The sequence below is a fragment of the Leopardus geoffroyi genome, chromosome B2 (genome assembly GCF_018350155.1).
Source record: "Leopardus geoffroyi isolate Oge1 chromosome B2, O.geoffroyi_Oge1_pat1.0, whole genome shotgun sequence".
In the NCBI taxonomy this organism is placed as follows: Eukaryota; Metazoa; Chordata; class Mammalia; order Carnivora; family Felidae; genus Leopardus; species Leopardus geoffroyi.
In genome coordinates, this window is record NC_059332.1 from 88,444,087 (window position 1) to 88,460,334 (window position 16,248).

At 34.6% G+C, this 16,248-nt stretch overlaps 2 long non-coding RNA genes across 3 annotated transcripts in view; one reads left to right on the top strand and one right to left on the bottom strand.

The window, feature by feature from the left end:
* The window catches only part of LOC123608760, a 279,816-nt gene that overhangs the window by 87,688 nt on the left and 175,880 nt on the right, over positions 1 to 16,248 (top strand). The gene's annotated exons all lie outside the window — the stretch shown is intronic.
* LOC123608761 lies at positions 7,521 to 10,411 on the bottom strand. Its single transcript, XR_006717428.1, has 2 exons — positions 10,207 to 10,411; positions 7,521 to 7,677 (listed from the first exon to the last, which is right to left on the bottom strand). It is a non-coding gene; the product is annotated as an uncharacterized LOC123608761 (long non-coding RNA).

Here is a 16,248-nt window from a genome sequence, read left to right on the forward strand (position 1 = left end):
CCTTCATCTTTATTTTTTCTGAATTACTTTATTACATAGTCCCCTCCCCCCCTTTTTTTTGAGGAGACACACTGTTGTAATAAAGAGAGAAGGAGCATTCCTGAAGATTTTCAAAGAATTCTAGTTTGTAATCAGACCTCTCAGGGTACAGGGCTTCTGTTGCTCTGGGCACATTCTGGTTGGTGAAGGTGATAACTGAATTATTCAACACCAAGCAAAGTGTTATTGAATACAGAACTGGTACTTGATGACTGCACAGGCAAAGCTCTGATCAAAATTTCTGTTATCATAGATTTATTGAGCATTTATCTTGTGCCAAGCACTGTGGAAAGCCCACAAGTAACGAAGTGGTGAAATGAGCTGCTCCGATAGCCAGAACTCACAGGAGCAGGACCATTCTGGTCATTTCCGGTATTCAGCTGAACAGTTTGGTGTCTGAAATCTCATGCTTTATGGGCTGTCTTGAAAGAGCCTAGAGGAGGCCCCGAATCGCACACTCTGTGTGCTTCTCTACTTGTGATTGTTTTGCAAGGTCCTGGTGCTAATGTTTCCCCAGCAAAATCACTGTGCTCTTTTCAGAACTATTCATGAGCTGATTCTTTTTTAGTTTATTGAATAACTTCATGAGGCTAGAGAACATATGGAAAATCCCCTTTGTGAATTTTCTTTGAAAGGGATAAGATAGGCCGTTGCAGGTTACTGTTAAAGAAATCCAGTCATTTCACTGTTCCTTTTGGTAATTCCTTTTGGGAAGCATTATTATTTATATTTTCTTATTTTTACTTCAACTTCATTGGGGAGGTGTGTGTGTGTATGTGTGTGTGTGTGTGTGTGTGTGTGTGTGTGTGTGTGTGTGAAATATCAGAATTGAGAATCGCAAGTGAAAAGTGTAAGTTTTTCTATAAATGTAGAATGCAAAGTTTTAATGCATGGCAAACCTATAGCTAGGTTCCAGGTAGAAAATAAAGAATAAGGGATATGGATGCCTAGGGATTGTAGATAATCATTTTGACAATCAAAGAAATGAGAGGAAGGAAAGAAAAATGAGAACTGGCTAGGCTAACCAAGATCCTTGATTTATGAAGACTTATTTAGCATCTTGTTTATACTTTTATTTTCTTCTTATATATAATATATACATTTCCTTCTTCTTCTTTCTATTTTGCTTCCTTGTTTCTACCCTGTAATTTTCCCCTAGATATGAACAGATGAAGGGGAAATGATTTCCTTCTTATATGATTGACCTATTAATACATATGAAATAACAAAAAAAAAAAAAAGCAAAAATAAGGCCTGTGCTCTGTTAAAAGAATATGAAAAGACAATGCCCTCCTAAATCATTAAATATTTAGTTATGTGTATGACGTTGATGATAATGTCCTCTCTTAAATTTAAACTTGTAAATGAGAGAGCCACCAGTTTGCATGGATATATGATCATTTCAAGGATGTTACCACTTTCCAAAACATTCTGGATACCTTCTTTTGCAATTTTCAATAAAATTAGTTTATTTTACAAATCACATAAGAACATCAGCCTGTTTCTTGTTGAAATTAATTTTATTAACTCTGTGATTAATTACTTCATTCATTTTATTTTATTCTGAATAGTTTCTATACCCCAACACCAAAGTATGAAATTTAAATAATAACTCCAGCAGGGAAAAAAAAAAAACACTAGATAACTCAGTAATAGTGATTCTACTTACATTTTTGGACTTCATACTTTTGTTTGTTTAATTAATTCCAAAGTATTTTGTTTATCTCTGTTATAGTGTAAAACACAAAAGAGAGAGGGGAAACATATGTATATGTGAAGTTTAAATAGTTTCTATTAAATTGAGGGCCTTAAGGCAACATTTTTTACATAAGAGAATAAAAATTTAAACCAGAATAGAATTAATGAATTTCAATATTCCTGAATACATTAAGTGGAATTAGATCCCTATCTGTGAAGAACACATAAATGCACCTATTATAGGGTATAAACGGTTTGGGTGACTAGTGTTTTTATACCCTAGACTACAGTTTTCACTGAGGGTCCTGGACTTCAGTAACTGAGTTTATAGGTAAATTTCAGTGAATTTTTTGGTAGAAGAAGAATATTGACCATAAAGGATTTACCTGTGGGCTTTAAATGGTGCCTGACACAGAATAAATGTTCAGCGAATTTACAATAACAGAAATTTTGATTAGAGCTTTGCCTATGGAGTCATCAGTTTCCATCATTTGAAAACTATGCAAAGTGCATGTCTCATGCAGACAAATGTCTTCTAATTTGGCATGTGTCTATTTGATTCAATGATCAATTCATTTGTTTTTTCCTGAGTAATTTGTGGTTAGAATATGAGAGCCATACTGTTGTTAGTGGTGATCACAGATTGCTGAGGACAGATAATGCTAGTTGAATTGGGACATATTTTACCTTATGCATACCAGAACCACATTTTAGTAAAGAGTTTTCCTATTTCTTTCCATTGCTTTTATTTTTCACTTCCACTGCTGAACCCACTGATGTGTGTGTGTGTGTGTGTGTATGTTTTTTTGTTTGTTTGTTTGTTTCTTTGTTTGTTTTGAGATAGAGGCAGAGAGAGCATGAGAGAGAGAATCCCAACGCAGGCTCCATGCTGTCAGTTCAGAGGCCGACGCAGGGCTCAGATCCACTAACCCTGAGATCCTGACCTGAGTTGAAACCAGGAGTTGGAAGTTTAACCTACTGAGCCACCCAGATGCCCCCTCATTGGTATATTTGGACTATAGATATCATTATTTTATTAGAATGTCTTGTAAAAATATATCTGCTGCAACTTTCATATAGTTTTATTTTGTGCAAGTTTGGGGCTCTGCTCTGGGGCAAAGTTTTGTTCTTGATTTAAGTTAACTTTAACGCTATTGGGTCACATGTTTTCTTTCAACGAACCTCTTCATGACCATTTTTATATCACTCTCAAAATATATTACTAATCATATAAATACTTTCTCTATCGTGTTTTTTTTTCTTCATAATAGTTTGGTTAAGGCCTCTTTATTATTTGGATCAAGTTCTGTTATTTCTTTGTACTCTCTCTGATCTGCTGGATGAGTGGCATATTTGCTTCTTCAGAATGCATGATTATGGAAACACGTACATAGGCCTGTAGGCAGTGGGATTCAGTTTCCATTTATTTGTACTGAGTATATCCCAGCATTGCTCTTATTCTTTCCCATCTAACACATAGATCTCCCATCGATTTCAATAGGATCCTGAAAAGGGCATGAAAAGATGAAAATCTGATGCTAATTTTGGAAAGTAGAATTCACTTTCTTCTCTTGATGGGTTTGCATCATCTAGATTAATGTGATCTTTTTATTTGCCTCTATCTCTACACACCAAAGGTAGAAGTATCACAAACTGTCCCTCTGAAAGAGAGAGAAATAGGGAAAAAGATTGTTTTCAAATTCCACACTAATCATTTTCACCTAATAATGGCTGAAAAATAAGCTTGAAAAGAGAATGCTTCCTTTAAATTAGCTGCCACTGTGCAAATTAAATTAGTACAATAAGTAATCTAATGGTGGCTTGCTATATCATGTAGCTAATTAATACATTATGATTTGAAGAATTACCTTTATATTAAATGTATATATAATACACATTTTATGGGAGATTTTGCAAAGCAGTTTTTAACCAGCAATAGTTGCTGTGTGGTTTTCAAAGTTAAATTTGGAAAGCAAACTTTAAAAAGATTAGTCATTTGTGCCAACTTTTATCAATGTAAGCTGAGCTTTTTAAAAACAGGAGTTTACTTCCCTTTTAAAATCATACATTATGTGTTTAAATTACATTTTATTTTACTAGATGTTAACCGAACAAGTTTGTGATTTCACTTTAATTTTATCATCTGAAAATTTAAATGGTAATGAAAATCAACCTTTATGATTATTCCTCAGAAATGAGTAAATGCAGCAGTTGTTGTGTTCTTAACAACAATGATATTAACACTGCTATAAAAAAAAAGGCATTTAAAGTAGCTAGGTTTAGAGTATCTCACTAACCTTTTGAGTATCTTAGTCAAAACTAGTTCCAGATTTTGTAAATAACAATTAGTCCCACCTTTTTAGAAATGGTTTATAGGAAAAAAAAAAGCCTGGATCCACTTCATAATATGATTTTAAATCACACTTATTTAAACATGTATGTTTCTATAAATATATGAATACTTGTATATATATATATGCAATATAAAGTGGTAAATGTATACACAAATATGAACTATATCTATATGTGTATATATATGTGTGTAAATAGGTATGTGGATAAATATGAAGTGATAAAATTAGTGATACAATACATTTTATAAAGAAACAATAATTTTGGAAACAGAATAGTATTTTAAATATTATTGAATATATGCTCTAAATGTTAGCAAATTCAAAGGATGACACAGTTTTGCATTTAATATTATTTAGATGTTGTTAGGAAACACACCCACCAAAAGTCTCCTTTTCAGAAGGGAGCATACTAGGATGAACAGATCAAGCAAACTTTACAAAAACTTCAAGTGTTTTCAAAATCTCACCCGCTTGAAGGAGATACTCTTATTAGTCCTGCTTGTTGAAATAAGGAAACTGAATCTTAGAGATTTAAGGCAGCCTGGCCAAGTTCACAGAGCAGGTGAGGGAAGTAGTCATGTGAATCTTGTGCTATACTGCTTCGAGGCTCATTGGAGTAGGAATGGGGAGTTGTGATTTACAAAGTTTCACTTACAATAGTTTAAAATAGAGATGGTGAGAGAATGGAGGTAAGCCTCATCAATCCTAAAAAGACTGGTTTTTGTTTTCCTTTGGTAGCAATCTATCTAAAAGTGAGATTGAGGGGGCCCAAATCAGAATAGAAGCAACTGAAATATTTTTGAAGTTTAAAATTTTAAATTATGTATGAATACTAGAAATCTGAAAAGTCAAAATCAAGAATGTTGCCCAACTGACTGGACAGGAATTGAACAGAGAGGTGCCAATAGCAAAACATAAGAGAATTGACTAAATAGAACAAAGTTTACTCTATTTCTAAAGGTTAAAAGGGAAATACTCAAACTGAGTCAGCTACCGCAATACTTTATTAACACTTATCTGTTAAAGAAATTCTGCTTTTATGTGCCGTGCTTTTCATTTGTTTAAAAAAAAAGACAAAGAAAAGAAAAAAAAAATGATTTGATTATTCTAGAAAATTTAGTGTGTCAAATTCTAAATTTTTCTTACATTTTCTATTTATGCTTTTCAAATATTTCTCCCTGTCTTGTATTGAAGATTTACTAAGTAGTGACTTGACTTAGTCAATTTAAACATTTGAGAGCCACAAGTGGCTCTAAAAAAATGAGTCAACATTTGGGTGGTAAATTTTCTTAGTAACTTATAAAATATTTCCAGGTTGCCATATTATAACTTTTCCTGACCCCTCTCTCCCAAATCATGGGCATATAAAGGCACGTACCCTTACCCCCAAATTACTTAATTTAATTTGTGAAAATATCATTAGTTCAATAAATTATCAAAGAACTGCTAAAACACATTATACTGCCTCTACCCCCTGCATAGTTCTGCCAAAATCATAGGTTTCTGAGTGCCGGTCCGCCCATCACCTAGATTAAGGTGTCTGTGTGTCCAGAGCATCTTTCCATCAGGCCACCATGGCTTTGAAGCAGCCACACACTTGTTTGCTCTTGTCCTGTTCTTACAGGCCTATAAGCTGCCAAACTGTTGCTAGTAGGTTTAGCGTTATGTTTGGTTTACTTACTCTGAAACCCTGAACTCAAATGTGGCTGAACAATCTTCAGTTTCACCAGTAGGTGGGGGAACTTATTTCTTTTTGCTTATTGTCACCATTTTTCCCCCCTCGGAGGGAAGTATAGTATTTTTTCCTGTGGCTTCTCCCACAATCCCACTGATGTGCTCTGGACTTTGGGTTTCTGTTTCCTAGAGAGTACCATTGAGGATGCCAGGAGGAAGATATTTAAGAAATAAGAGGCTTTAGATCTATTGACTAAATTAAAGGATACAAATCAAGGAAATTTTTAAAATCAATTTATTTGAAAATGATCTTTATATTTGATAATTAAGAGAAATTGTGGCCTTTGAGAAAAGTCTTTGCTTGAGAAGTCAGATAAAGATAGAATCCAGATATTGTACAGTAAGTATTTAAATGATTTAAAAGATTGCATATAATCTGTACTTCAATTTCTTTGGATGGGACAGAACAAATAGAATCAAATTGGGTTGGAATCTGCTCTATTTTTAAAAAATCAACGGGAAAACAAATTTCTCAGCTCTCTGAGCAGCCTACTGTAATTTTTAACAATGTTTCTGGTAATGAAAGTCTTTTCATCTACCATGAGTTAATTTAACTTATCTCTTCTGTTTGTGATACAAAGATAGGGAGTATCAGTCATCATTTTCCATTTGCAAAGAAAAAACACTGCTTATCATTTTCTTCTTCTGTGTTTTTCAAACACTTTCCCCTCCCTTATGTGCAAGAACCACTAGCTAGATTTAGTCAAGGAATTTAAATGTTCAGAGATAAAGCCTTTTTAGTTGCAAGCAATGGCATCTAAATTGTCAGAAAAGGACACTAGAGGATGGGTATTGGGTGGCTAACAGCAGTATGCAGGAGTCAAGATGACAGTGATTCATCTAGAGATTAAAATGTGCATTAGTGCCTTTGAGCTTCAGCACAAGTGTTAAGTGGACAGATGTGGATGGGCACACTTAGGTATGTATTCTTTAAAGAACCTTCGGATCCCCTAGTGTTCCTATCACAGCTCATACAATCAGGGAGTTTGCAAAGCCAAGCACATGTTCTCATGTTGAGAAGCAAAGAGGAATAAAAAATATAAAATAAAGCAAATGTCCACAGAAAGTAAGTAAGATTTAGCTGAATTTTAAAAATGATTTGCCTCTGAGAAATGTTGACTTTGATCTAAACAACAATTAGAATTGGTTTACACCATCCCTTCTTGTTTTTACTAATCAATTCTTTCAAAATATAGCATATATTGACTAAACCTAAGAAATGCACCACAGTATACCCATCCAAGAGCTATAATCTAAAATACAAAATCAGAAAATCTGAACATTAACACCGATAACGTTTCACTATTACATAATTTTCACTAAGTGTATGCTACCACAATTAGTAGTCTCCATGCATATACTAATGGGTCAAGTAAAAATTCCCATGAATTGTTTTCACTATCTTATCTTACAAAATGTTGCTGAACAAACTAAGCTTAGTGAGCAGAAGATGCCTCAATTTTAAAATCATTGAGTAGGCAAACCTACAGAAGAAATATACCTACTATATTAGAAATAGTGAAGAGCTACCATGAAGATGTTGATAAACCACACTAATTCAGATTTACCTCAAAATATGTGGTGCTATTTAATTTATTATCATGTGTTATGTATCTTGCTCAAGCTTCACTTCAAAGAACATCTGAGTATGTCAGTTCAAGTATACCCATTTAAAAATATACTGAGGCTCAAAGGTATTAACACACATTTTATTCTCTAGTCTGGGACATTGTAATCTTGACCCCTGTATACTGCTGTTAAACACAGAAGATTTACTTTGAAGCTTTCATTTAAGGAATTGAGTTATTATCCTTTGCTTGACCTTTGTCCATGGCATATTTATCATGAAGCCCTGTAAAACCATAATGTGTGAGAAAAGTGAGAAAAGGAAGTAATATATTTGTGATTTATAAAGAAAGGAGAAATAGGTGTAAATCAGACTTTTAAAATCCATTCAGAGGTACCTCTTTACATAATCCATTTATAATCTCAAAAGCCCTCCCTACAATGATTTTTGTACATTTTTAAAACAATCATTAGCAAAAGTAACTTGAAATTAATCATGATCTGTGATTTCCAAGATCTATTGCTAGGTATCATTTATATTTATTACTGGGAAGAAATGAGGGAAACAACATTATTTTCAAAAGTACAGAAAGAAAGAGTTTTCAAGCTGTTCCCTTAATGAACTAGAAATAGTAACCCTGTCAAATTTAATATAAAAATAGTGTTATAAGCCCATGGCATCTATTTATTACTGGAGAACAAAAGCCTTCATCCATTTCCTTTAGAGAATGACATTTTTGTAATTCGCTGCCCATTTCATTTGTTCCAAAGGCCTTCGTGGGGTGACAAATATCCCACAGAAATGGCTACTGATACTTGATAGGATAATGCGCAGCCCCTCAGGACAAGGGCAAAGGCAGCAAACTTATCATCCTTTAGTTTAGCTTAGCATGGGTCAGTAACAGCGCCAGAGGTGACAGAAGATGTTAAAGTGTGGGAAGCAAGAGCTGAAAGCTGTAGGAGGGGAGTTTTTATAGTTTATCCTTTCTTTTGCCAAGAAGCTACGGAGACAGCTTGAATCACATTGTTGATTTGGTTCACTGCACGCCACACTAACTGTTTCTGGAAAAGAAGAGCAAGGGGGAGAAAAATCCAACACTTATGGGTCATTCTCACCAACAGCATGTGGCATTTCAACATGTCCTCCAGGAGGAGGAAATGCATATTTAATATTTTAGCTTCAAGTTCATACTTTAAGAATGCATTATCCTGTTGGAAGGTCTGTGGTGAATAATCAGTAGGACATTGCCATTGTATCAACCTGATAATTTTGCAGAGAAAAAAGCATTAGCTGTGTTGTCTTTCATTTGGGAATTTTCGCAATATTGTTGTCTGTGTCAGAGTGAATAAACTACGAATGTGGTTCTTCTTAAAGAATTTCATGTACAGGTGTTCCAAAACCGTGGTACTTTAAATTTATCATTAACATTTGTCCATTAAGGACAACCGACCTGCATGAAATCTTGAATATACATATTTTATTCCCAAGAAAATTAAGTCAGTATAGAGCTTTCCCTCAGAATATTATAAAAGGATGGTATGCATCAGCTGGTATATTACTCCTGATTCTATTAAAAGATCACGTGAACAAATTCTCCTCCACACGTCCCAATTTGAAAAAGAAGAAAGTGAAAAGGAGCATAAGTTCTTCATTAGGCAGGTATCTCTCGTCATGGCTGTCATTGCACACAATGACATTCACAGAAATGTGATGGTTATGCTGTGATGTCTCTAATGGCACATCTGGTGGAATGATTCCTGTGTTGCAATATTAAGAAATTACTTTTTTATGTTACATGTGATTTGAATTAATTTGTTTTAAAAATTAAATTACACAATGCAAAAATTCCTAAAGGACTGATGGGAAAAAGAACTGAAAATGGTGACCTTGTTTCACAAGGCAAGATGCCAACTCCACCTGAGTAATTAACAGCTTTGATGAGCATTTTGAACCATGATGTCCTCCCTAAGAACTGTCAGATCCTTTTTGAAACACTTATTTTTCTTCGTTAAGCAGAAAAAAAGGCCCACTTGTGAATCTTTTCTTGCTAGTACAGATAATGAAGTATGTGTTATCAACAGAGAATGATGAATATTAAAGCTTAAAAATAATAAAGATATTTTAATTGAGTAAAACTCTTTGCAGTTTGATATAAATATAAGGAATGTTACGAAGCGTGGAGTATTTTCTAGCAGACTCTTTATTCCAGGCATATCTGGAAATTACATAATTCTGAATTGTCGGAAGATGAAGACAAAGTGATGCCTACTTTGAAATAAGTATGTTAAATAGTTCACATACTTTATCTCTGAAAACCTGGTTGTGTTCTCCTAATAGCACTATTGCTGGCTAAAATTTATACAGTACTTTTTCCATTGAGTTGGAAATTGTTCCCTTTTCAGAGAGAGGTTCATGTTTATTTCCAATGCAGAAGAACTTGTTTTAGTTTTGAAGGTAAATTGAACAAGTGATTGCTTTCATATATCATGTAATTCCTTACATGTTGATGGCTGTAACTTTTCTACTTAACACATTTTATTCCTTACCATGCCTGTCACTGGTTTAAGCAATCTGTGGGTAATTGATTTCTTCTGTAAAACAGATAACATTTGCTTAAAGCTCTTCTGATAGCTTTACAGCCTCTGCATTAGGAGAAGCACTTCCGTCACCACTGGCATTCTTATAAAATATAATTATTATATATCCATCAAAGACTAGAAGAAAGGAGGAATAAGAAAAGGCAGTGCAAATATCTACTGAATTCAGTGTCATGGCAGTCATACTGCTGCTCATGTTCATCAAACCACCACTCACCTTGTTTCACTGCCTTGGTCATATGATCCCCACTGGCTTTACACTTCCCTGTTTATTTGAACAAACAAATCTTAGTTTTCTTCAAATGCTAAGCTGTGTTAAATTACGTTCCTAAATTTAAAAGAAAAAAAGGTATCTTTAATACTAGTAGTGGCTATTTCTTAACTATGATTCACTATTTTACTCATAGCTTCAGAAAAGTAAATATGTAATAAGTCCCCTAAATAAACAACTTCAAAATGCACATAATTTGAATACAAATAAATTCAAGTAGTCAAAATTCTTTTTGTTTCTTTTTCTCCCTTCCTTCCATCTCTCCCCCCCCTCCTTTCTTTTCTTTTCTTTCCTTTTCTTTCCTTTTCTTTTCTTTTCTTTCTTTCCTTTTATGTTTATTCCTTTTCTTTCTTCTTTCTTTCTTTCTTTCTTTCTTTCTTTCTTTCTTGCTGTTTTGCTTTTTCAAGCCCCAAACAAATTTTCTAATATAGTTCTTGTCTTGAGATGAAAGAAATGACAGTTGTGGCTTTTTGTGTCTATAATACAAGAGAGCCAGTCTGACTTGGTTTTCAGTTTATGAGTGTGTTTGTATATGTGTATATGTGACAGAAGAATGCAGAGAAAAATGGAAGTATAGTTATGTTTCAAGAAAAATTATTTGCTAATCTAGAGATCTAATTGATGTGACTTGATCTTTCCTTTCCTTTTTCTTTTTTCCCTTTTAAAAATCCTTATGCAATGAAAACATTATTTTTGCAATTCCGAACGTCAGTTCCCTGAAAGTACACTGCAAGCTGAAAACGCAGATAAGAGGGAGATAAACCAGAATGAGATAGTTCAGTTTGAGTTGATGGTAAGTAATCTGTAAGATTTGAGTGCTATATTAAGTTTAGTATCTCTAATAAATATTTAGGAGATGCATATAATAGAACATTAAGTAAATAACCCACCAACCAAAAAAAAAACCAAAACCAAAAACAATAAAAACAGACAAATGCTTTGTGTTTTTCTATCATAATGAAATTGGATTGGCGTTCTTCACTTTCAAGTGGAAGTCCTGTATAATGGGTGCAAATTTAGCATTTTCTTAACTTTTGCATTTTTCTTTTTTCTCATTTGAATCATTTTTGCATAGCTCATATATTAAACACTGCTCTGCCTTTAGTTTATATGTTTCTCCCGCTGAATTTTGTGGTTTTGACATAGCAACTGTCTACATGGAATTTCTTATGAATAATTCTCATACTTGTTTTTTATTTTTGTTATTTCTAGTTAAGTTTTTTTTTTTTTTTTCAATTCAAAACCAGAAGTGATACTGACTTCTCCTTGGTCTGGAAAGCCGTTATCCTGGTCTAGGTGCTCAGGTTTCCCTGGCCTCATTTCAGCTCCCTTCTCTATTTTGCCGTGTGCACCTTTTCATAACCTCAGTCACAGTTTCTCAGCTGCCTCCTTTCTGTCATTCCACCCCCACCTCCCAGCGTTGTTCCAGTCAGACCCCTAACATGTGATCACGGAGAATTCCATCTTGTCCCTTTGCCCCAGTGTAATCCCCCCGGAAGCCCCACATCTTCCAGAAGTCTTTGTGTAGGATCAGAGGAAAGCTGATACATTCCTTGTCCCCACCCTTCTGTTCAGCTTTCACTCAGACTTTTTTATGACTTCCACTCTTCAGATGACTTCATGGTCATATTTTAGTATCTACTTCTTGTCAGTTATTGTGACATATAACTAACACTGATCTTTTCAAGTTAGTGTCATCAATTGTGATTTTAAACTCCTAGAGGTAGAATCTCTTTTTCTTGTCCAGTGACTTATATGTAAATTGTAAGCAATACGTATATTTTAGTTATGATGCTCTTATGCATTTTTAACTATAAGAGAGAGAGTAAGCATGCAATGCTATCATGTCATTCTTTCAAAAACTAAAACTGTTAGTAAAAGATTTAAGCCACAGATCACCATTTATTTCTTTTCCCTTGACTGATTTCAGAACTCCATGAAATTTGCAAGTTTTACTATTTACTTTGTTGATAAAGCTCATGTGTTCAGTGCACGAAGTTGTAGTTACTTTCTCTGAATTATGTTCCTTTCTTTCTTTTGACTAACTCCATATGACCCAGACCATTCAGATGATGGAAGAAAAAAAATCAGTCTTCAAAATTGCATCTTAACAATCGAAATGTTTCATCTTAACAGTTGCTGTTGCCTAAAATTTTTAGTAACATTTCTGAAATGATTTAAGCTCCTCTTGACGATTCATGGCATATATTTGGACTCTTAAGTTCTTTGGGAGGAATATAATTCAGTTTTTACACTGACTGTGTGGAGAGGTACCAAGCATAGCCCCAGGCCAAGACATGTCTTTACAAAAATGATATAGAAAAGTTGTTACTTCAATCACCAGTTTGAAATCACATCATTATGATTACATTATGATTGTCTTCAGTTATTACCAACAATACCTTAAATTAGGCTTACTTTTTTAACACTAAGAAAGGTCTCAGTCAGAAGTATTACTAATACTTTTGAAAAATCAAAGCAAAAAGCCTTGGCATTTGCACTGACTTGTGAAAGGTTACCCAGTGTGATGGAAGGGAAGATTCATATTAGTGATTTATTCTTGGGAAAGTGCTTTTAAGTCCAAGTATAATATTAAATGCCTTTCTCAAGTCTCTAAGTGAGCTCTTCCAAGTGACCTATGAGTTTAAGTCATTTGACCTTTGGGTATTTGAGTGAACTGCTTAATTTCCTTTCTACTTAAAAATAATGTTGAGACAGGTGTTAATACTTCTATTTTAATTGAAATTTACTTATTCACTGTGGTAGTGTGCAGAGATCCCTACATATTTTTTTTTAATCTGATAGGGTAAAAAGGAAGCATCTGGGTGGCTCAGTCACTTGAGTGTCTGACTTCAGCTCAGGTCATCTCATGGTTTGTGCGTTCAAGCCCCACATTGGGCTCTGTGCTGACAGCTCAGAGCCTGGAGCCTGCTTTGGATTCTGTGTCTCCCTCTCTCTCTGCCCTCCACCCCCAAATATATATAAACATTTAAAAAATTGAGAGGGTAAAACAGTCTGTAAACTTAAGAATGCCTATATGTTTATCTATTACTACTTTCAAGTATAGGCCTTCAGGGTCCTCATTTAAATACTTGTACTTTTGGGAGATAAGTGTCCCAAGAATGTGAAATGATGCCAGTTTTAGGCAGAAATGTTTAGCAGTATAATGCTGATTCCCTTGATCCCTCCCAGTCCCTTAACACAGTTCATAAGGAGCATTGCATTAGCAAGTGGACAACTACAGCAATTTAGCTGGTTTGCCTGAGAACGGCCCACTTACTTTGCTCTAGATCTCAGCCACTTGTTCTGTTGCAACTTGAATTGTGGCCACAGGGGTTACCAGGCTAACTGCTTATTGTGGGACAGGCCAGAAAGGAATTTAACAAGGGAGAATAGTATGCTAGGCACTGGCACAAGGCAGGTGCCAGCAAGGTCATAGCGATTTTGAAGCTAGGAGGATCTTTGTAGCTCATACGTGTGTCAGTCAGAATGTATTAAATTTTTCCATCCCATTATTGTCATCATCGCCTTCTTCTTCTCTTCCTCCTCCCCCTCCTCCCCCTCCTCCCCCTCCTCCCCCTCCTCCCCCTCCTCCCCCCTCCTCCTCCTCCTCCTCCTCCTTCTTCTTCTTCTTCTTCTTCTTCTTCTTCTTCTTCTTCTTCTTCTCCTTCTTCTTCTTCTTTTGTATTTTCCCTATTTGTTGTTCTCTTAAAACTTGAGAAATATTCTTCTTTCTAATTCTGATTTCTCACCTATAACACTAGTACTTGAACCATAGTAAATACTCAATGAATATTTGCTGTATGATTGAAGACATGTGTGTGTAAGTCTTAAGTGCTTAGACATTACTGCAATTGTAGATAACATGGACATTCAATGGGAATACTCCTAATTGCCACAAAATCACAACTTTATATAGAGACCTTTTGGAAAATGTAGCACTATCAGAGAGAAGGAATTCCAAGTCTCCTATTTTACCTATGTTTTTACAATGCTAAAACACTGCCTAAAAAATATTTGATATTGCTTAGAACAAATCTGAGTCACTCTAAGCCTGGTCAGAATGTTCCTGTGTACTAAACAGGGTTTTCCTTCAGGAAGAGACAGAACTTAGAAGGAAAAGAGAATCAATAGGGAATGATGGACTTTGAAGAATTAAAAATATGTTTTCAAAAGTCATTCTTAGGGGGAATTTTAAACCATTTTATAGAGTGATCCTGACTGGAAAGGACGGTACTGGGATCCATACAGGGCAATGAGATAACTGGAGGAGAAAAGAGCTTTGCCATCCCCTGAAAAACCACTGCTTCTTGTATTCTCAGGGCCTCCCCAGGTTTCTACGCTATTCAAGACTCTGAGCTTACTATATTCCAGTAGTTTTGGTTACCTTTAAGTGGCGGCCATAATTATAGGAGTTTGGGTACCAGGCACGATTTCTTTAATAGGAGAATATATGGGCCAGTACCAGAGGGCAGAACATTTACATATTAGGCAGGTTTGCAAAATTACAATTTTTCATGCATGATTTTTGAAAAAAAACACATTTATACACAAGACCATCAAATTCCCTATATTTTAGTAGCAATGTGCATAAAGAATATGCTTAAACTTTAATAGTAGCAGTAGCTCCAAAGAATCTGAGTGAAGTCATAGTCCAAATATGATTTTGATTCTTATAAGAAGAGACTTTTTATGAATGATGTGGCTGGAGAAAAACAAATAAGCAGTCGTGTTCTTATATTTGGTTTAGGTTTATAAGCTATTAGGGAATTTCATAGCACTAAATAAGACTGAAGACAGATTACTTAATGAGTTCAGTCAGATATTGATAAGCCACTAAAACCCAAACCATTATTTATTTTTGCTTATTATTCTCCCATCCATAAAATTTGTTAACGTTTTATATTCCTGACAGGTATCTGAAAATTGCAGGCTTAAAATGAGACATTCCAAGGTAAATTTGCTTATAGGCTATAAAGTTAGAGATGTTTCTTCTTGGAAAAACACTTCATGTTTTAAATCAACTTTGGAGGCAACTGGCTATGGCCATAACAGATGTTATGATATTTGGCTCACAGGGAACAAAATTCAGCAACACATAAAGTTAACAGGTATTCAAAAAAGGCAGTGTTGTTTTGTGGATAGTCTGTTAGCAAAGGCTCAAGAGACATAGAAGGACATAGTAAAAGACAATATGAAGATGCATGGCAAATTCTTGGGTAAAAATTATACACCCATATTTCTGAAAGATGTCAACATTACCTCTAAAAAATCTTTCTTGTGGTGGGGAAAATTATGTAGTTTACCACTGAACAGATTTCATCTGTCCTGCCCCCATTACCTATTAATGAGACAGAGAAATGAGACTGCAAGAGATGAGAAATGGAAACAAGTTGGACAGTGTACAGATATATAGAAACTTTGTGTGAAGCCCAGTCAAATCCAGTGTAAATCATTTTACCTCTAGCCATCAGGCAGACTGATAAGCATGGAAAAATGATTGCTACTTTAGGACACTGAGGAGTTTACGAGTGGTTTGTTACACAGCATAGTATGGAAATAGATGACTAATACACATGCTATTGTTAATCTTTAGAGGGACTGATCAAGTACAGGTTGCCCACATAGACATATTGAAAGGTATTGATTTTTCTGATTTCACCACTCTAGGAAAGAGATATATTCTGACTAAGTCACATGAATTCTAAAACAACTCTGTACTAGTAATGCAGAACTAGCCATTAAGATATAGTTAGGGTGTATTGAAATCTGGCTCTAGAAATAATGCATATAGTAATAATGAACCAAATAATGATAATTTTAGTAATTTTACATTTGTGTAATCACTATTTATAACTTTTTTGTCTCTAGAATTCTATGGCTTTTTAGGGTTACAGTCTTTTTCTGAAATGTTCCTCAAACAGTCTAATACACACAATTTTTTTCATTCTCTAATAATCTAATATTCTCTAATATAGAAATTTATAA